Raw genomic sequence first — 23,569 nt, 5'->3', positions numbered from 1 at the left:
ACCTACCGGCCAGTGGTATTCTTCGGTTATAAATTAGAGTGCAATGTGCCCGGGTAAACCCACAAATGTTGATGTCTCCTTGCTTTTGTTTGTTTTTAAATTTAATTTATATTTATTATTAGAGTAATATTCCATTGTGTACGTGGACCACTTCTTCTTGGTGCATTCCTCGGTTGATGGACATTTTCATTGCTTCCAAGTGCTGGCTATGGTAAATATTGCTGGCGTACAGGTTTGCCCGCCTGTCACTTTTTCATTCTCATTTTCTCAGGTGATAGGCCAAGCAGTGGTTGTGATTGATTGACTGGTAGCTCAATATTTCCCTTTTCAAAGCACCTACATTGTGTTTTCATTAGTGGCTCTTTACATACCCCCCCCCCTTACAACCGAGGGTACGCATTTCTCCACACTCCCTTCACCGTTTATTTTTGGCAGCATTTTTCCTAATGGCCATTCTGACTGCTGTGAGCTGATAGGTTTTTGTAATATGGGTATGCATGTCATTAAAAATTTTTTAAATTCATCATATTCCTACGCCTTTTTCTTTTCTCTTAAAAGAAAAAACCGTGAGTACAATATAGCTCTTGAAACTGTCTTCTTCGAAGGTTGCCCTCTTTTGAATTTTTTGGTCGATTTTTGACCCCAGAAATTTTCTGGAGGGCAGGTGCCATTTACAGAACTGCAAGTGGGTGAAAATTTAGTGACCTTTTGCAGTGGGTTCAAAGCTGCTGCTGTGGGAAACGGCCACAAGGAGGTAGCATTTCTCCATTCCCCAAGCTGGGTCCTAGGGCAGCAGAGCCTTTCTGGAAGTCATTGTCCTAGGTTGTAAATTAGAATGGAATTTGCCAGGAGAAATCCCCTTAAGTTTATGTCTCATTACTTCTTCTTGGTTTTTAAAATTTTTTTTAATCTGGGTAAAGTTTAGAATATTGTTTGTCCTAGGTGTACACAATCTGGTTCATTTGTACATTATGTATGTCTATTAATGTACAGATCCTCTTCCCATGTAAAATATTACAGTGTTCCGTCGACCTCCCTTGCTATATGTTCGGTCTTTTTGATGCATGTATATAATATGTATTTGTATATGTATAGTAACACTAATCCTCATTTCTCAATTTCCCCCCTCCTTTCCTTTTAGATGAGCATAGTTTGTTTTGTTTTCTAAGCCTGTGAGTGTCTTTCTCTTTGGAAATATGTTCATCTGTGTCAGTTATTAGGTAATGCCATAAGTGATAATATAGGCTATAGGTCTTTTGCTTTCCGACCTACTTCATGTTTTGTGATTATCTCCAGGCTCATCTATGGTGCCCCAAAGAGTAGTGCTTCAAAGTTTTCCAAGGCTAATATTCCATTGTGTACATGGACCACTTCTTCTTGGTGCATTCCTCTGTTGATGGACATTTTCGTTGCTTCCAAGTGTTGCCTATGGTAAATATTGCTGGAGTGCAGGATTGCCAGCCTGTGATTTTTGATTTTCATTTTCTCAGGTGATAGACCCAGCAGTGGTTATGATTGATTGACTGGTATGGTAGCTCAACGTTTACCTTTTCAAGGCACCTCAATTGTGCTTTCATTTGTGGCTCTTACCACGTCCCCCTTAGAATCGAGGGTACGCATTGCTCCACAATCACGTCAGCATTTATTTTTGGCAGCATTTTTGTTGATGGCCATTCTGACTGGTGTGAGCTGATAGGTTTTTGTAATTTGGGTTTACATGTCTGTAAAAATTCCTACAATTCATCATTTTTCCACGCCTTTTTGTTTTCTGTTAAAAGAAAAAAGAAAAAAAGTGTGAGTATAATATACCTCTTCAAATTTTCTTTTTGGAAGGTTGCACTCTAGAATTTTTGGGTTGATTTTCGACCTCAGTATTTTTTGGAGGGCAGGTGTCATTTACAGACCTGCAATTGGTGAATATTTAGTGACCTTTTGCAGTGGGTTTAAAACTGCTGTTGTGGGAAACGGCCACAAGGATGCAGCATTTCTCCATTCCCAAATCTGGGTACTAGGGCAGCACAGCCGTTCTGGAAGTCGTTTGCCTAGGTTGTAAATTTGAATGGAATGTGCCAGGAAAACCCCCCATAAGTTTATGTCTCATTACTCCTAGTTCGTTGTTTTAATTTTTTCAATTGGGGTAATGGTTAGAATGTTGCTTGTCCAAGGTGTACATCTACATATTCTATATACCTATTTATGTAGAGATCCTCTTCCCGTGTAAATTATTACACAGTGTTCCCTAAACCTTCCTTGCTATATGGTCGGTCTTTTTGATATATGTATATAATATGTATTTGTATACATATGGTAACGCTAATCTTCATTTATCCATTCCCCCCACCTTTCCTTTTAGATAAGCACAGTTTTTTTTTAATAAGTCTGTGATTGACTTTCTCTGTGGAATTATGTTCATTTGTGTCAGTTATTAGATAACGCCTATAAGTGATATCATAGGATATAGGACTTTTGCTTTCCGACTTACCTCATGTTCTGTGATTATCTCCAAGATCATCTATGGTGCCTCAAAGAGCAGTGTTTCATTGTTTTCCATGGCTAGTATTCATTGTGTACATGGACCACTTCTTCTTTATCCTTTCATCTGTTGATGGACATTTTGGTTGCTTCACTGTCTTGTCTATTGTGAATAAGGCTGCAGTGCAACTTTTGCAGCCCGGGTCTTCATTCTGGTCTTCTCAGGTGAGAGGCCCATTGGTGCGCCTGCTGGATTGAATGGTACCTCAATTTTTCGTTTTCAACGCAGCTCCTTTCTGTTCTCATTATTAGCGTTTAACCCTTTTACATCTCACCAGCAGCTAGAGGGTACACAGTTCTCTAAAACCCCTTCAGCATTTATTGTTTGTAGACTTTTTGCCAATGGTCAGTCGACTGGTGTGAGTTGAAAACATTTTGTAGATTAGATTGCATGAGTCTAATACTTCCTGAGGTGGAGCGTTTATCCATTTTCCTTTCTTTAAAAAGAGAGTGAGTAAAACTTACCTCTTCATACTATCTTCTTGAAAATTTTGCCTGTTTTGAATTTTTTTTATCCATTCCCTACCTCAGCACAATTTTGAGGGCAGGTGTCTTTACAGCTCTGAGTCCTTGTGAATGGTAAGTGACCATTAGCAGTGGGTTAAAAGCTGCTCTTGTGGGAATCGGCCACAAGGCGGCAGCATTTCTCCTTTACCAAATCTGGTTACTAGGGCAACAGAGCCTTACTGGAAGTGGTGTTCTAGGTGGTAAATTAGAATGGAATGTGCGAGGAAAAAGCCCTTTAAGTTTATGTCTCATTACCTCTTGTTGGTATTTTGAACTTAATTTTTATTTTTTATCACAGCAAACTTGATTACAATGTTTTGTTTGTTCTAGGTGTGCAAGATGTGGTTCTTTCACACATATGCATATATCTATTCTTCTTCGGATCCTTTTCCCATGTAGGTTATGACACAATGTTGAGTAGTCTTCTCTTGGTATTGCGTAGGTCTTTGGTGATTATATATTTCACATGTGTTTGTATCTCTCTGTTAACCTCAATATGGTAATGTATCCAATCCTCACACCTTTCCATTTGGTGAACCATAAGTTTTTTTAATGAATCTATGATAGTGTTTCTCTGTGGAAATATCTTTGTATCATTTTTTAGGTAACACCTATATGTGATATGATAGGATATGTGTCTTTCGCTTTCTCACTTACTCCAAGTTGACTGATTACTTCTCGACTCATCTATGGTGCTGCAAATGGCATTGTTTCATTTTTTCACTAGCTCCTATTCCATCTGTACAGGTAGCAGTTCTTCTTTGTCCACCCATCTGTCGGTGGACTTTTTGGTTACTTCCATATCTTGGCTATTGTAATACTATGCAATGTAGATTTGCGTGCCTGTGTCCTTTCAGTTCTGTCTTCTTAGTTTATAGGTCCAAGAATAGGTCTGCTGGATCATATGGTAGCTGAATGTTTACCTTTTATAGGCAGCTCTATTCTGTTCTCCTTAGTGGCTTTTTCCAGGTTACATCCCACTTAAAGTGGAGGGTATGTATTTCTTCCCAGCACCTTCAGCATTTATTCTTTGTAGTTTTTGCTGATGGTTATTCTGAGTGGTGTGAGCTGATACCTCTTTGTGGTTGAATTTGCATGTGTCTCATAATGCGTTGAAGTTGAGCGTTAAGACATGTCCATTTTATTTTTCGAGCTGTGATTAGAGCTTATTACTTCAAAGTGTTTTCTTAAAGTATGTGTCACCATTTGAAATATTTTGGCCATTATCTCCCTCAAGACATTTTGAGGGCAGGTTTCATTTACAGCCCTGCAGTACTTGTTCATATGAAGTGACCATTAGCTCAGGCTTTAAACCTGCTTTTGCAGGTAACGGCCAGAGAGCGGCAGCCTTTCTACGTTCTCCATGCTGGTACTAGGGAAACAGACCTACCGGCCAGTGGTATTCTTCGGTTATAAATTAGAGTGCAATGTGCCCGGGTAAACCCACAAATGTTGATGTCTCCTTGCTTTTGTTTGTTTTTAAATTTAATTTATATTTATTATTAGAGTAATATTCCATTGTGTACGTGGACCACTTCTTCTTGGTGCATTCCTCGGTTGATGGACATTTTCATTGCTTCCAAGTGCTGGCTATGGTAAATATTGCTGGCGTACAGGTTTGCCCGCCTGTCACTTTTTCATTCTCATTTTCTCAGGTGATAGGCCAAGCAGTGGTTGTGATTGATTGACTGGTAGCTCAATATTTCCCTTTTCAAAGCACCTACATTGTGTTTTCATTAGTGGCTCTTTACATGCCCCCCCCCTTACAACCGAGGGTACGCATTTCTCCACACTCCCTTCACCGTTTATTTTTGGCAGCATTTTTCCTAATGGCCATTCTGACTGCTGTGAGCTGATAGGTTTTTGTAATATGGGTATGCATGTCATTAAAAATTTTTTAAATTCATCATATTCCTACGCCTTTTTCTTTTCTCTTAAAAGAAAAAACCGTGAGTACAATATAGCTCTTGAAACTGTCTTCTTCGAAGGTTGCCCTCTTTTGAATTTTTTGGTCGATTTTTGACCCCAGAAATTTTCTGGAGGGCAGGTGCCATTTACAGAACTGCAAGTGGGTGAAAATTTAGTGACCTTTTGCAGTGGGTTCAAAGCTGCTGCTGTGGGAAACGGCCACAAGGAGGTAGCATTTCTCCATTCCCCAAGCTGGGTCCTAGGGCAGCAGAGCCTTTCTGGAAGTCATTGTCCTAGGTTGTAAATTAGAATGGAATTTGCCAGGAGAAATCCCCTTAAGTTTATGTCTCATTACTTCTTCTTGGTTTTTAAAATTTTTTTTAATCTGGGTAAAGTTTAGAATATTGTTTGTCCTAGGTGTACACAATCTGGTTCATTTGTACATTATGTATGTCTATTAATGTACAGATCCTCTTCCCATGTAAAATATTACAGTGTTCCGTCGACCTCCCTTGCTATATGTTCGGTCTTTTTGATGCATGTATATAATATGTATTTGTATATGTATAGTAACACTAATCCTCATTTCTCAATTTCCCCCCTCCTTTCCTTTTAGATGAGCATAGTTTGTTTTGTTTTCTAAGCCTGTGAGTGTCTTTCTCTTTGGAAATATGTTCATCTGTGTCAGTTATTAGGTAATGCCATAAGTGATAATATAGGCTATAGGTCTTTTGCTTTCCGACCTACTTCATGTTTTGTGATTATCTCCAGGCTCATCTATGGTGCCCCAAAGAGTAGTGCTTCAAAGTTTTCCAAGGCTAATATTCCATTGTGTACATGGACCACTTCTTCTTGGTGCATTCCTCTGTTGATGGACATTTTCGTTGCTTCCAAGTGTTGCCTATGGTAAATATTGCTGGAGTGCAGGATTGCCAGCCTGTGATTTTTGATTTTCATTTTCTCAGGTGATAGACCCAGCAGTGGTTATGATTGATTGACTGGTATGGTAGCTCAACGTTTACCTTTTCAAGGCACCTCAATTGTGCTTTCATTTGTGGCTCTTACCACGTCCCCCTTAGAATCGAGGGTACGCATTGCTCCACAATCACGTCAGCATTTATTTTGGGCAGCATTTTTGTTGATGGCCATTCTGACTGGTGTGAGCTGATAGGTTTTTGTAATTTGGGTTTACATGTCTGTAAAAATTCCTACAATTCATCATTTTTCCACGCCTTTTTGTTTTCTGTTAAAAGAAAAAAGAAAAAAAGTGTGAGTATAATATACCTCTTCAAATTTTCTTTTTGGAAGGTTGCACTCTAGAATTTTTGGGTTGATTTTCGACCTCAGTATTTTTTGGAGGGCAGGTGTCATTTACAGACCTGCAATTGGTGAATATTTAGTGACCTTTTGCAGTGGGTTTAAAACTGCTGTTGTGGGAAACGGCCACAAGGATGCAGCATTTCTCCATTCCCAAATCTGGGTACTAGGGCAGCACAGCCGTTCTGGAAGTCGTTTGCCTAGGTTGTAAATTTGAATGGAATGTGCCAGGAAAACCCCCCATAAGTTTATGTCTCATTACTCCTAGTTCGTTGTTTTAATTTTTTCAATTGGGGTAATGGTTAGAATGTTGCTTGTCCAAGGTGTACATCTACATATTCTATATACCTATTTATGTAGAGATCCTCTTCCCGTGTAAATTATTGCACAGTGTTCCCTAAACCTTCCTTGCTATATGGTCGGTCTTTTTGATATATGTATATAATATGTATTTGTATACATATGGTAACGCTAATCTTCATTTATCCATTCCCCCCACCTTTCCTTTTAGATAAGCACAGTTTTTTTTTAATAAGTCTGTGATTGACTTTCTCTGTGGAATTATGTTCATTTGTGTCAGTTATTAGATAACGCCTATAAGTGATATCATAGGATATAGGACTTTTGCTTTCCGACTTACCTCATGTTCTGTGATTATCTCCAAGATCATCTATGGTGCCTCAAAGAGCAGTGTTTCATTGTTTTCCATGGCTAGTATTCATTGTGTACATGGACCACTTCTTCTTTATCCTTTCATCTGTTGATGGACATTTTGGTTGCTTCACTGTCTTGTCTATTGTGAATAAGGCTGCAGTGCAACTTTTGCAGCCCGGGTCTTCATTCTGGTCTTCTCAGGTGAGAGGCCCATTGGTGCGCCTGCTGGATTGAATGGTACCTCAATTTTTCGTTTTCAACGCAGCTCCTTTCTGTTCTCATTATTAGCGTTTAACCCTTTTACATCTCACCAGCAGCTAGAGGGTACACAGTTCTCTAAAACCCCTTCAGCATTTATTGTTTGTAGACTTTTTGCCAATGGTCAGTCGACTGGTGTGAGTTGAAAACATTTTGTAGATTAGATTGCATGAGTCTAATACTTCCTGAGGTGGAGCGTTTATCCATTTTCCTTTCTTTAAAAAGAGAGTGAGTAAAACTTACCTCTTCATACTATCTTCTTGAAAATTTTGCCTGTTTTGAATTTTTTTTATCCATTCCCTACCTCAGCACAATTTTGAGGGCAGGTGTCTTTACAGCTCTGAGTCCTTGTGAATGGTAAGTGACCATTAGCAGTGGGTTAAAAGCTGCTCTTGTGGGAATCGGCCACAAGGCGGCAGCATTTCTCCTTTACCAAATCTGGTTACTAGGGCAACAGAGCCTTACTGGAAGTGGTGTTCTAGGTGGTAAATTAGAATGGAATGTGCGAGGAAAAAGCCCTTTAAGTTTATGTCTCATTACCTCTTGTTGGTATTTTGAACTTAATTTTTATTTTTTATCACAGCAAACTTGATTACAATGTTTTGTTTGTTCTAGGTGTGCAAGATGTGGTTCTTTCACACATATGCATATATCTATTCTTCTTCGGATCCTTTTCCCATGTAGGTTATGACACAATGTTGAGTAGTCTTCTCTTGGTATTGCGTAGGTCTTTGGTGATTATATATTTCACATGTGTTTGTATCTCTCTGTTAACCTCAATATGGTAATGTATCCAATCCTCACACCTTTCCATTTGGTGAACCATAAGTTTTTTTAATGAATCTATGATAGTGTTTCTCTGTGGAAATATCTTTGTATCATTTTTTAGGTAACACCTATATGTGATATGATAGGATATGTGTCTTTCGCTTTCTCACTTACTCCAAGTTGACTGATTACTTCTCGACTCATCTATGGTGCTGCAAATGGCATTGTTTCATTTTTTCACTAGCTCCTATTCCATCTGTACAGGTAGCAGTTCTTCTTTGTCCACCCATCTGTCGGTGGACTTTTTGGTTACTTCCATATCTTGGCTATTGTAATACTATGCAATGTAGATTTGCGTGCCTGTGTCCTTTCAGTTCTGTCTTCTTAGTTTATAGGTCCAAGAATAGGTCTGCTGGATCATATGGTAGCTGAATGTTTACCTTTTATAGGCAGCTCTATTCTGTTCTCCTTAGTGGCTTTTTCCAGGTTACATCCCACTTAAAGTGGAGGGTATGTATTTCTTCCCAGCACCTTCAGCATTTATTCTTTGTAGTTTTTGCTGATGGTTATTCTGAGTGGTGTGAGCTGATACCTCTTTGTGGTTGAATTTGCATGTGTCTCATAATGCGTTGAAGTTGAGCGTTAAGACATGTCCATTTTATTTTTCGAGCTGTGATTAGAGCTTATTACTTCAAAGTGTTTTCTTAAAGTATGTGTCACCATTTGAAATATTTTGGCCATTATCTCCCTCAAGACATTTTGAGGGCAGGTTTCATTTACAGCCCTGCAGTACTTGTTCATATGAAGTGACCATTAGCTCAGGCTTTAAACCTGCTTTTGCAGGTAACGGCCAGAGAGCGGCAGCCTTGCTACGTTCTCCATGCTGGTACTAGGGAAACAGACCTACCGGCCAGTGGTATTCTTCGGTTATAAATTAGAGTGCAATGTGCCCGGGTAAACCCACAAATGTTGATGTCTCCTTGCTTTTGTTTGTTTTTAAATTTAATTTATATTTATTATTAGAGTAATATTCCATTGTGTACGTGGACCACTTCTTCTTGGTGCATTCCTCGGTTGATGGACATTTTCATTGCTTCCAAGTGCTGGCTATGGTAAATATTGCTGGCGTACAGGTTTGCCCGCCTGTCACTTTTTCATTCTCATTTTCTCAGGTGATAGGCCAAGCAGTGGTTGTGATTGATTGACTGGTAGCTCAATATTTCCCTTTTCAAAGCACCTACATTGTGTTTTCATTAGTGGCTCTTTACATACCCCCCCCTTACAACCGAGGGTACGCATTTCTCCACACTCCCTTCACCGTTTATTTTTGGCAGCATTTTTCCTAATGGCCATTCTGACTGCTGTGAGCTGATAGGTTTTTGTAATATGGGTATGCATGTCATTAAAAATTTTTTAAATTCATCATATTCCTACGCCTTTTTCTTTTCTCTTAAAAGAAAAAACCGTGAGTACAATATAGCTCTTGAAACTGTCTTCTTCGAAGGTTGCCCTCTTTTGAATTTTTTGGTCGATTTTTGACCCCAGAAATTTTCTGGAGGGCAGGTGCCATTTACAGAACTGCAAGTGGGTGAAAATTTAGTGACCTTTTGCAGTGGGTTCAAAGCTGCTGCTGTGGGAAACGGCCACAAGGAGGTAGCATTTCTCCATTCCCCAAGCTGGGTCCTAGGGCAGCAGAGCCTTTCTGGAAGTCATTGTCCTAGGTTGTAAATTAGAATGGAATTTGCCAGGAGAAATCCCCTTAAGTTTATGTCTCATTACTTCTTCTTGGTTTTTAAAATTTTTTTTAATCTGGGTAAAGTTTAGAATATTGTTTGTCCTAGGTGTACACAATCTGGTTCATTTGTACATTATGTATGTCTATTAATGTACAGATCCTCTTCCCATGTAAAATATTACAGTGTTCCGTCGACCTCCCTTGCTATATGTTCGGTCTTTTTGATGCATGTATATAATATGTATTTGTATATGTATAGTAACACTAATCCTCATTTCTCAATTTCCCCCCTCCTTTCCTTTTAGATGAGCATAGTTTGTTTTGTTTTCTAAGCCTGTGAGTGTCTTTCTCTTTGGAAATATGTTCATCTGTGTCAGTTATTAGGTAATGCCATAAGTGATAATATAGGCTATAGGTCTTTTGCTTTCCGACCTACTTCATGTTTTGTGATTATCTCCAGGCTCATCTATGGTGCCCCAAAGAGTAGTGCTTCAAAGTTTTCCAAGGCTAATATTCCATTGTGTACATGGACCACTTCTTCTTGGTGCATTCCTCTGTTGATGGACATTTTCGTTGCTTCCAAGTGTTGCCTATGGTAAATATTGCTGGAGTGCAGGATTGCCAGCCTGTGATTTTTGATTTTCATTTTCTCAGGTGATAGACCCAGCAGTGGTTATGATTGATTGACTGGTATGGTAGCTCAACGTTTACCTTTTCAAGGCACCTCAATTGTGCTTTCATTTGTGGCTCTTACCACGTCCCCCTTAGAATCGAGGGTACGCATTGCTCCACAATCACGTCAGCATTTATTTTGGGCAGCATTTTTGTTGATGGCCATTCTGACTGGTGTGAGCTGATAGGTTTTTGTAATTTGGGTTTACATGTCTGTAAAAATTCCTACAATTCATCATTTTTCCACGCCTTTTTGTTTTCTGTTAAAAGAAAAAAGAAAAAAAGTGTGAGTATAATATACCTCTTCAAATTTTCTTTTTGGAAGGTTGCACTCTAGAATTTTTGGGTTGATTTTCGACCTCAGTATTTTTTGGAGGGCAGGTGTCATTTACAGACCTGCAATTGGTGAATATTTAGTGACCTTTTGCAGTGGGTTTAAAACTGCTGTTGTGGGAAACGGCCACAAGGATGCAGCATTTCTCCATTCCCAAATCTGGGTACTAGGGCAGCACAGCCGTTCTGGAAGTCGTTTGCCTAGGTTGTAAATTTGAATGGAATGTGCCAGGAAAACCCCCCATAAGTTTATGTCTCATTACTCCTAGTTCGTTGTTTTAATTTTTTCAATTGGGGTAATGGTTAGAATGTTGCTTGTCCAAGGTGTACATCTACATATTCTATATACCTATTTATGTAGAGATCCTCTTCCCGTGTAAATTATTACACAGTGTTCCCTAAACCTTCCTTGCTATATGGTCGGTCTTTTTGATATATGTATATAATATGTATTTGTATACATATGGTAACGCTAATCTTCATTTATCCATTCCCCCCACCTTTCCTTTTAGATAAGCACAGTTTTTTTTTAATAAGTCTGTGATTGACTTTCTCTGTGGAATTATGTTCATTTGTGTCAGTTATTAGATAACGCCTATAAGTGATATCATAGGATATAGGACTTTTGCTTTCCGACTTACCTCATGTTCTGTGATTATCTCCAAGATCATCTATGGTGCCTCAAAGAGCAGTGTTTCATTGTTTTCCATGGCTAGTATTCATTGTGTACATGGACCACTTCTTCTTTATCCTTTCATCTGTTGATGGACATTTTGGTTGCTTCACTGTCTTGTCTATTGTGAATAAGGCTGCAGTGCAACTTTTGCAGCCCGGGTCTTCATTCTGGTCTTCTCAGGTGAGAGGCCCATTGGTGCGCCTGCTGGATTGAATGGTACCTCAATTTTTCGTTTTCAACGCAGCTCCTTTCTGTTCTCATTATTAGCGTTTAACCCTTTTACATCTCACCAGCAGCTAGAGGGTACACAGTTCTCTAAAACCCCTTCAGCATTTATTGTTTGTAGACTTTTTGCCAATGGTCAGTCGACTGGTGTGAGTTGAAAACATTTTGTAGATTAGATTGCATGAGTCTAATACTTCCTGAGGTGGAGCGTTTATCCATTTTCCTTTCTTTAAAAAGAGAGTGAGTAAAACTTACCTCTTCATACTATCTTCTTGAAAATTTTGCCTGTTTTGAATTTTTTTTATCCATTCCCTACCTCAGCACAATTTTGAGGGCAGGTGTCTTTACAGCTCTGAGTCCTTGTGAATGGTAAGTGACCATTAGCAGTGGGTTAAAAGCTGCTCTTGTGGGAATCGGCCACAAGGCGGCAGCATTTCTCCTTTACCAAATCTGGTTACTAGGGCAACAGAGCCTTACTGGAAGTGGTGTTCTAGGTGGTAAATTAGAATGGAATGTGCGAGGAAAAAGCCCTTTAAGTTTATGTCTCATTACCTCTTGTTGGTATTTTGAACTTAATTTTTATTTTTTATCACAGCAAACTTGATTACAATGTTTTGTTTGTTCTAGGTGTGCAAGATGTGGTTCTTTCACACATATGCATATATCTATTCTTCTTCGGATCCTTTTCCCATGTAGGTTATGACACAATGTTGAGTAGTCTTCTCTTGGTATTGCGTAGGTCTTTGGTGATTATATATTTCACATGTGTTTGTATCTCTCTGTTAACCTCAATATGGTAATGTATCCAATCCTCACACCTTTCCATTTGGTGAACCATAAGTTTTTTTAATGAATCTATGATAGTGTTTCTCTGTGGAAATATCTTTGTATCATTTTTTAGGTAACACCTATATGTGATATGATAGGATATGTGTCTTTCGCTTTCTCACTTACTCCAAGTTGACTGATTACTTCTCGACTCATCTATGGTGCTGCAAATGGCATTGTTTCATTTTTTCACTAGCTCCTATTCCATCTGTACAGGTAGCAGTTCTTCTTTGTCCACCCATCTGTCGGTGGACTTTTTGGTTACTTCCATATCTTGGCTATTGTAATACTATGCAATGTAGATTTGCGTGCCTGTGTCCTTTCAGTTCTGTCTTCTTAGTTTATAGGTCCAAGAATAGGTCTGCTGGATCATATGGTAGCTGAATGTTTACCTTTTATAGGCAGCTCTATTCTGTTCTCCTTAGTGGCTTTTTCCAGGTTACATCCCACTTAAAGTGGAGGGTATGTATTTCTTCCCAGCACCTTCAGCATTTATTCTTTGTAGTTTTTGCTGATGGTTATTCTGAGTGGTGTGAGCTGATACCTCTTTGTGGTTGAATTTGCATGTGTCTCATAATGCGTTGAAGTTGAGCGTTAAGACATGTCCATTTTATTTTTCGAGCTGTGATTAGAGCTTATTACTTCAAAGTGTTTTCTTAAAGTATGTGTCACCATTTGAAATATTTTGGCCATTATCTCCCTCAAGACATTTTGAGGGCAGGTTTCATTTACAGCCCTGCAGTACTTGTTCATATGAAGTGACCATTAGCTCAGGCTTTAAACCTGCTTTTGCAGGTAACGGCCAGAGAGCGGCAGCCTTGCTACGTTCTCCATGCTGGTACTAGGGAAACAGACCTACCGGCCAGTGGTATTCTTCGGTTATAAATTAGAGTGCAATGTGCCCGGGTAAACCCACAAATGTTGATGTCTCCTTGCTTTTGTTTGTTTTTAAATTTAATTTATATTTATTATTAGAGTAATATTCCATTGTGTACGTGGACCACTTCTTCTTGGTGCATTCCTCGGTTGATGGACATTTTCATTGCTTCCAAGTGCTGGCTATGGTAAATATTGCTGGCGTACAGGTTTGCCCGCCTGTCACTTTTTCATTCTCATTTTCTCAGGTGATAGGCCAAGCAGTGGTTGTGATTGATTGACTGGTAGCTCAATATTTCCCTTTTCAAAGCACCTACATTGTGTTTTCATTAGTGGCTCTTTACATGCCCCCCCCTTACAACCGAGGGTACGCATTTCTCCACACTCCCTTCACCGTTTATTTTTGGCAGCATTTTTCCTAATGGCCATTCTGACTGCTGTGAGCTGATAGGTTTTTGTAATATGGGTATGCATGTCATTAAAAATTTTTTAAATTCATCATATTCCTACGCCTTTTTCTTTTCTCTTAAAAGAAAAAACCGTGAGTACAATATAGCTCTTGAAACTGTCTTCTTCGAAGGTTGCCCTCTTTTGAATTTTTTGGTCGATTTTTGACCCCAGAAATTTTCTGGAGGGCAGGTGCCATTTACAGAACTGCAAGTGGGTGAAAATTTAGTGACCTTTTGCAGTGGGTTCAAAGCTGCTGCTGTGGGAAACGGCCACAAGGAGGTAGCATTTCTCCATTCCCCAAGCTGGGTCCTAGGGCAGCAGAGCCTTTCTGGAAGTCATTGTCCTAGGTTGTAAATTAGAATGGAATTTGCCAGGAGAAATCCCCTTAAGTTTATGTCTCATTACTTCTTCTTGGTTTTTAAAATTTTTTTTAATCTGGGTAAAGTTTAGAATATTGTTTGTCCTAGGTGTACACAATCTGGTTCATTTGTACATTATGTATGTCTATTAATGTACAGATCCTCTTCCCATGTAAAATATTACAGTGTTCCGTCGACCTCCCTTGCTATATGTTCGGTCTTTTTGATGCATGTATATAATATGTATTTGTATATGTATAGTAACACTAATCCTCATTTCTCAATTTCCCCCCTCCTTTCCTTTTAGATGAGCATAGTTTGTTTTGTTTTCTAAGCCTGTGAGTGTCTTTCTCTTTGGAAATATGTTCATCTGTGTCAGTTATTAGGTAATGCCATAAGTGATAATATAGGCTATAGGTCTTTTGCTTTCCGACCTACTTCATGTTTTGTGATTATCTCCAGGCTCATCTATGGTGCCCCAAAGAGTAGTGCTTCAAAGTTTTCCAAGGCTAATATTCCATTGTGTACATGGACCACTTCTTCTTGGTGCATTCCTCTGTTGATGGACATTTTCGTTGCTTCCAAGTGTTGCCTATGGTAAATATTGCTGGAGTGCAGGATTGCCAGCCTGTGATTTTTGATTTTCATTTTCTCAGGTGATAGACCCAGCAGTGGTTATGATTGATTGACTGGTATGGTAGCTCAACGTTTACCTTTTCAAGGCACCTCAATTGTGCTTTCATTTGTGGCTCTTACCACGTCCCCCTTAGAATCGAGGGTACGCATTGCTCCACAATCACGTCAGCATTTATTTTGGGCAGCATTTTTGTTGATGGCCATTCTGACTGGTGTGAGCTGATAGGTTTTTGTAATTTGGGTTTACATGTCTGTAAAAATTCCTACAATTCATCATTTTTCCACGCCTTTTTGTTTTCTGTTAAAAGAAAAAAGAAAAAAAGTGTGAGTATAATATACCTCTTCAAATTTTCTTTTTGGAAGGTTGCACTCTAGAATTTTTGGGTTGATTTTCGACCTCAGTATTTTTTGGAGGGCAGGTGTCATTTACAGACCTGCAATTGGTGAATATTTAGTGACCTTTTGCAGTGGGTTTAAAACTGCTGTTGTGGGAAACGGCCACAAGGATGCAGCATTTCTCCATTCCCAAATCTGGGTACTAGGGCAGCACAGCCGTTCTGGAAGTCGTTTGCCTAGGTTGTAAATTTGAATGGAATGTGCCAGGAAAACCCCCCATAAGTTTATGTCTCATTACTCCTAGTTCGTTGTTTTAATTTTTTCAATTGGGGTAATGGTTAGAATGTTGCTTGTCCAAGGTGTACATCTACATATTCTATATACCTATTTATGTAGAGATCCTCTTCCCGTGTAAATTATTACACAGTGTTCCCTAAACCTTCCTTGCTATATGGTCGGTCTTTTTGATATATGTATATAATATGTATTTGTATACATATGGTAACGCTAATCTTCATTTATCCATTCCCCCCACCTTTCCTTTTAGATAAGCACAGTTTTTTTTTAATAAGTCTGTGATTGACTTTCTCTGTGGAATTATGTTCATTTGTGTCAGTTATTAGATAACGCCTATAAGTGATATCATAGGATATAGGACTTTTGCTTTCCGACTTACCTCATGTTCTGTGATTATCTCCAAGATCATCTATGGTGCCTCAAAGAGCAGTGTTTCATTGTTTTCCATGGCTAGTATTCATTGTGTACATGGACCACTTCTTCTTTATCCTTTCATCTGTTGATGGACATTTTGGTTGCTTCACTGTCTTGTCTATTGTGAATAAGGCTGCAGTGCAACTTTTGCAGCCCGGGTCTTCATTCTGGTCTTCTCAGGTGAGAGGCCCATTGGTGCGCCTGCTGGATTGAATGGTACCTCAATTTTTCGTTTTCAACGCAGCTCCTTTCTGTTCTCATTATTAGCGTTTAACCCTTTTACATCTCACCAGCAGCTAGAGGGTACACAGTTCTCTAAAACCCCTTCAGCATTTATTGTTTGTAGACTTTTTGCCAATGGTCAGTCGACTGGTGTGAGTTGAAAACATTTTGTAGATTAGATTGCATGAGTCTAATACTTCCTGAGGTGGAGCGTTTATCCATTTTCCTTTCTTTAAAAAGAGAGTGAGTAAAACTTACCTCTTCATACTATCTTCTTGAAAATTTTGCCTGTTTTGAATTTTTTTTATCCATTCCCTACCTCAGCACAATTTTGAGGGCAGGTGTCTTTACAGCTCTGAGTCCTTGTGAATGGTAAGTGACCATTAGCAGTGGGTTAAAAGCTGCTCTTGTGGGAATCGGCCACAAGGCGGCAGCATTTCTCCTTTACCAAATCTGGTTACTAGGGCAACAGAGCCTTACTGGAAGTGGTGTTCTAGGTGGTAAATTAGAATGGAATGTGCGAGGAAAAAGCCCTTTAAGTTTATGTCTCATTACCTCTTGTTGGTATTTTGAACTTAATTTTTATTTTTTATCACAGCAAACTTGATTACAATGTTTTGTTTGTTCTAGGTGTGCAAGATGTGGTTCTTTCACACATATGCATATATCTATTCTTCGGATCCTTTTCCCATGTAGGTTATGACACAATGTTGAGTAGTCTTCTCTTGGTATTGCGTAGGTCTTTGGTGATTATATATTTCACATGTGTTTGTATCTCTCTGTTAACCTCAATATGGTAATGTATCCAATCCTCACACCTTTCCATTTGGTGAACCATAAGTTTTTTTAATGAATCTATGATAGTGTTTCTCTGTGGAAATATCTTTGTATCATTTTTTAGGTAACACCTATATGTGATATGATAGGATATGTGTCTTTCGCTTTCTCACTTACTCCAAGTTGACTGATTACTTCTCGACTCATCTATGGTGCTGCAAATGGCATTGTTTCATTTTTTCACTAGCTCCTATTCCATCTGTACAGGTAGCAGTTCTTCTTTGTCCACCCATCTGTCGGTGGACTTTTTGGTTACTTCCATATCTTGGCTATTGTAATACTATGCAATGTAGATTTGCGTGCCTGTGTCCTTTCAGTTCTGTCTTCTTAGTTTATAGGTCCAAGAATAGGTCTGCTGGATCATATGGTAGCTGAATGTTTACCTTTTATAGGCAGCTCTATTCTGTTCTCCTTAGTGGCTTTTTCCAGGTTACATCCCACTTAAAGTGGAGGGTATGTATTTCTTCCCAGCACCTTCAGCATTTATTCTTTGTAGTTTTTGCTGATGGTTATTCTGAGTGGTGTGAGCTGATACCTCTTTGTGGTTGAATTTGCATGTGTCTCATAATGCGTTGAAATTGAGCGTTAAGACATGTCCATTTTATTTTTCGAGCTGTGATTAGAGCTTATTACTTCAAAGTGTTTTCTTAAAGTATGTGTCACCATTTGAAATATTTTGGCCATTATCTCCCTCAAGACATTTTGAGGGCAGGTTTCATTTACAGCCCTGCAGTACTTGTTCATATGAAGTGACCATTAGCTCAGGCTTTAAACCTGCTTTTGCAGGTAACGGCCAGAGAGCGGCAGCCTTGCTACGTTCTCCATGCTGGTACTAGGGAAACAGACCTACCGGCCAGTGGTATTCTTCGGTTATAAATTAGAGTGCAATGTGCCCGGGTAAACCCACAAATGTTGATGTCTCCTTGCTTTTGTTTGTTTTTAAATTTAATTTATATTTATTATTAGAGTAATATTCCATTGTGTACGTGGACCACTTCTTCTTGGTGCATTCCTCGGTTGATGGACATTTTCATTGCTTCCAAGTGCTGGCTATGGTAAATATTGCTGGCGTACAGGTTTGCCCGCCTGTCACTTTTTCATTCTCATTTTCTCAGGTGATAGGCCAAGCAGTGGTTGTGATTGATTGACTGGTAGCTCAATATTTCCCTTTTCAAAGCACCTACTTTGTGTTTTCATTAGTGGCTCTTTACATGCCCCCCCCCCTACAACCGAGGGTACGCATTTCTCCACACTCCCTTCACCGTTTATTTTTGGCAGCATTTTTCCTAATGGCCATTCTGACTGCTGTGAGCTGATAGGTTTTTGTAATATGGGTATGCATGTCATTAAAAATTTTTTAAATTCATCATATTCCTACGCCTTTTTCTTTTCTCTTAAAAGAAAAAACCGTGAGTACAATATAGCTCTTGAAACTGTCTTCTTCGAAGGTTGCCCTCTTTTGAATTTTTTGGTCGATTTTTGACCCCAGAAATTTTCTGGAGGGCAGGTGCCATTTACACAACTGCAAGTGGGTGAAAATTTAGTGACCTTTTGCAGTGGGTTCAAAGCTGCTGTTGTGGGAAACGGCCACAAGGAGGTAGCATTTCTCCATTCCCCAAGCTGGGTCCTAGGGCAGCAGAGCCTTTCTGGAAGTCATTGTCCTAGGTTGTAAATTAGAATGGAATTTGCCAGGAGAAATCCCCTTAAGTTTATGTCTCATTACTTCTTCTTGGTTTTTAAAATTTTTTTTAATCTGGGTAAAGTTTAGAATATTGTTTGTCCTAGGTGTACACAATCTGGTTCATTTGTACATTATGTATGTCTATTAATGTACAGATCCTCTTCCCATGTAAAATATTACAGTGTTCCGTCGACCTCCCTTGCTATATGTTCGGTCTTTTTGATGCATGTATATAATATGTATTTGTATATGTATAGTAACACTAATCCTCATTTCTCAATTTCCCCCCTCCTTTCCTTTTAGATGAGCATAGTTTGTTTTGTTTTCTAAGCCTGTGAGTGTCTTTCTCTTTGGAAATATGTTCATCTGTGTCAGTTATTAGGTAATGCCATAAGTGATAATATAGGCTATAGGTCTTTTGCTTTCCGACCTACTTCATGTTTTGTGATTATCTCCAGGCTCATCTATGGTGCCCCAAAGAGTAGTGCTTCAAAGTTTTCCAAGGCTAATATTCCATTGTGTACATGGACCACTTCTTCTTGGTGCATTCCTCTGTTGATGGACATTTTCGTTGCTTCCAAGTGTTGCCTATGGTAAATATTGCTGGAGTGCAGGATTGCCAGCCTGTGATTTTTGATTTTCATTTTCTCAGGTGATAGACCCAGCAGTGGTTATGATTGATTGACTGGTATGGTAGCTCAACGTTTACCTTTTCAAGGCACCTCAATTGTGCTTTCATTTGTGGCTCTTACCACGTCCCCCTTAGAATCGAGGGTACGCATTGCTCCACAATCACGTCAGCATTTATTTTTGGCAGCATTTTTGTTGATGGCCATTCTGACTGGTGTGAGCTGATAGGTTTTTGTAATTTGGGTTTACATGTCTGTAAAAATTCCTACAATTCATCATTTTTCCACGCCTTTTTGTTTTCTGTTAAAAGAAAAAAGAAAAAAAGTGTGAGTATAATATACCTCTTCAAATTTTCTTTTTGGAAGGTTGCACTCTAGAATTTTTGGGTTGATTTTCGACCTCAGTATTTTTTGGAGGGCAGGTGTCATTTACAGACCTGCAATTGGTGAATATTTAGTGACCTTTTGCAGTGGGTTCAAAGCTGCTGTTGTGGGAAACGGCCACAAGGAGGTAGCATTTCTCCATTCCCCAAGCTGGGTCCTAGGGCAGCAGAGCCTTTCTGGAAGTCATTGTCCTAGGTTGTAAATTAGAATGGAATTTGCCAGGAGAAATCCCCTTAAGTTTATGTCTCATTACTTCTTCTTGGTTTTTAAAATTTTTTTTAATCTGGGTAAAGTTTAGAATATTGTTTGTCCTAGGTGTACACAATCTGGTTCATTTGTACATTATGTATGTCTATTAATGTACAGATCCTCTTCCCATGTAAAATATTACAGTGTTCCGTCGACCTCCCTTGCTATATGTTCGGTCTTTTTGATACATGTATATAATATGTATTTGTATATGTATAGTAACACTAATCCTCATTTCTCAATTTCCCCCCTCCTTTCCTTTTAGATGAGCATAGTTTGTTTTGTTTTCTAAGCCTGTGAGTGTCTTTCTCTTTGGAAATATGTTCATCTGTGTCAGTTATTAGGTAATGCCATAAGTGATAATATAGGCTATAGGTCTTTTGCTTTCCGACCTACTTCATGTTTTGTGATTATCTCCAGGCTCATCTATGGTGCCCCAAAGAGTAGTGCTTCAAAGTTTTCCAAGGCTAATATTCCATTGTGTACATGGACCACTTCTTCTTGGTGCATTCCTCTGTTGATGGACATTTTCGTTGCTTCCAAGTGTTGCCTATGGTAAATATTGCTGGAGTGCAGGATTGCCAGCCTGTGATTTTTGATTTTCATTTTCTCAGGTGATAGACCCAGCAGTGGTTATGATTGATTGACTGGTATGGTAGCTCAACGTTTACCTTTTCAAGGCACCTCAATTGTGCTTTCATTTGTGGCTCTTACCACGTCCCCCTTAGAATCGAGGGTACGCATTGCTCCACAATCACATCAGCATTTATTTTTGGCAGCATTTTTGTTGATGGCCATTCTGACTGGTGTGAGCTGATAGGTTTTTGTAATTTGGGTTTACATGTCTGTAAAAATTCCTACAATTCATCATTTTTCCACGCCTTTTTGTTTTCTGTTAAAAGAAAAAAGAAAAAAAGTGTGAGTATAATATACCTCTTCAAATTTTCTTTTTGGAAGGTTGCACTCTAGAATTTTTGGGTTGATTTTCGACCTCAGTATTTTTTGGAGGGCAGGTGTCATTTACAGACCTGCAATTGGTGAATATTTAGTGACCTTTTGCAGTGGGTTTAAAACTGCTGTTGTGGGAAACGGCCACAAGGATGCAGCATTTCTCCATTCCCAAATCTGGGTACTAGGGCAGCACAGCCGTTCTGGAAGTCGTTTGCCTAGGTTGTAAATTTGAATGGAATGTGCCAGGAAAACCCCCCATAAGTTTATGTCTCATTACTCCTAGTTCGTTGTTTTAATTTTTTCAATTGGGGTAATGGTTAGAATGTTGCTTGTCCAAGGTGTACATCTACATATTCTATATACCTATTTATGTAGAGATCCTCTTCCCGTGTAAATTATTACACAGTGTTCCCTAAACCTTCCTTGCTATATGGTCGGTCTTTTTGATATATGTATATAATATGTATTTGTATACATATGGTAACGCTAATCTTCATTTATCCATTCCCCCCACCTTTCCTTTTAGATAAGCACAGTTTTTTTTTAATAAGTCTGTGATTGACTTTCTCTGTGGAATTATGTTCATTTGTGTCAGTTATTAGATAACGCCTATAAGTGATATCATAGGATATAGGACTTTTGCTTTCCGACTTACCTCATGTTCTGTGATTATCTCCAAGATCATCTATGGTGCCTCAAAGAGCAGTGTTTCATTGTTTTCCATGGCTAGTATTCATTGTGTACATGGACCACTTCTTCTTTATCCTTTCATCTGTTGATGGACATTTTGGTTGCTTCACTGTCTTGTCTATTGTGAATAAGGCTGCAGTGCAACTTTTGCAGCCCGGGTCTTCATTCTGGTCTTCTCAGGTGAGAGGCCCATTGGTGCGCCTGCTGGATTGAATGGTACCTCAATTTTTCGTTTTCAACGCAGCTCCTTTCTGTTCTCATTATTAGCGTTTAACCCTTTTACATCTCACCAGCAGCTAGAGGGTACACAGTTCTCTAAAACCCCTTCAGCATTTATTGTTTGTAGACTTTTTGCCAATGGTCAGTCGACTGGTGTGAGTTGAAAACATTTTGTAGATTAGATTGCATGAGTCTAATACTTCCTGAGGTGGAGCGTTTATCCATTTTCCTTTCTTTAAAAAGAGAGTGAGTAAAACTTACCTCTTCATACTATCTTCTTGAAAATTTTGCCTGTTTTGAATTTTTTTTATCCATTCCCTACCTCAGCACAATTTTGAGGGCAAGTGTCTTTACAGCTCTGAGTCCTTGTGAATGGTAAGTGACCATTAGCAGTGGGTTAAAAGCTGCTCTTGTGGGAATCGGCCACAAGGCGGCAGCATTTCTCCTTTACCAAATCTGGTTACTAGGGCAACAGAGCCTTACTGGAAGTGGTGTTCTAGGTGGTAAATTAGAATGGAATGTGCGAGGAAAAAGCCCTTTAAGTTTATGTCTCATTACCTCTTGTTGGTATTTTGAACTTAATTTTTATTTTTTATCACAGCAAACTTGATTACAATGTTTTGTTTGTTCTAGGTGTGCAAGATGTGGTTCTTTCACACATATGCATATATCTATTCTTCTTCGGATCCTTTTCCCATGTAGGTTATGACACAATGTTGAGTAGTCTTCTCTTGGTATTGCGTAGGTCTTTGGTGATTATATATTTCACATGTGTTTGTATCTCTCTGTTAACCTCAATATGGTAATGTATCCAATCCTCACACCTTTCCATTTGGTGAACCATAAGTTTTTTTAATGAATCTATGATAGTGTTTCTCTGTGGAAATATCTTTGTATCATTTTTTAGGTAACACCTATATGTGATATGATAGGATATGTGTCTTTCGCTTTCTCACTTACTCCAAGTTGACTGATTACTTCTCGACTCATCTATGGTGCTGCAAATGGCATTGTTTCATTTTTTCACTAGCTCCTATTCCATCTGTACAGGTAGCAGTTCTTCTTTGTCCACCCATCTGTCGGTGGACTTTTTGGTTACTTCCATATCTTGGCTATTGTAATACTATGCAATGTAGATTTGCGTGCCTGTGTCCTTTCAGTTCTGTCTTCTTAGTTTATAGGTCCAAGAATAGGTCTGCTGGATCATATGGTAGCTGAATGTTTACCTTTTATAGGCAGCTCTATTCTGTTCTCCTTAGTGGCTTTTTCCAGGTTACATCCCACTTAAAGTGGAGGGTATGTATTTCTTCCCAGCACCTTCAGCATTTATTCTTTGTAGTTTTTGCTGATGGTTATTCTGAGTGGTGTGAGCTGATACCTCTTTGTGGTTGAATTTGCATGTGTCTCATAATGCGTTGAAATTGAGCGTTAAGACATGTCCATTTTATTTTTCGAGCTGTGATTAGAGCTTATTACTTCAAAGTGTTTTCTTAAAGTATGTGTCACCATTTGAAATATTTTGGCCATTATCTCCCTCAAGACATTTTGAGGGCAGGTTTCATTTACAGCCCTGCAGTACTTGTTCATATGAAGTGACCATTAGCTCAGGCTTTAAACCTGCTTTTGCAGGTAACGGCCAGAGAGCGGCAGCCTTGCTACGTTCTCCATGCTGGTACTAGGGAAACAGACCTACCGGCCAGTGGTATTCTTCGGTTATAAATTAGAGTGCAATGTGCCCGGGTAAACCCACAAATGTTGATGTCTCCTTGCTTTTGTTTGTTTTTAAATTTAATTTATATTTATTATTAGAGTAATATTCCATTGTGTACGTGGACCACTTCTTCTTGGTGCATTCCTCGGTTGATGGACATTTTCATTGCTTCCAAGTGCTGGCTATGGTAAATATTGCTGGCGTACAGGTTTGCC

This window comes from Balaenoptera borealis (genome assembly GCF_965194805.1).
Source record: "Balaenoptera borealis genome assembly, chromosome: 9".
In the NCBI taxonomy this organism is placed as follows: domain Eukaryota; kingdom Metazoa; phylum Chordata; class Mammalia; order Artiodactyla; family Balaenopteridae; genus Balaenoptera; species Balaenoptera borealis.
Note: the sequence above shows the minus strand (reverse complement) of the source record.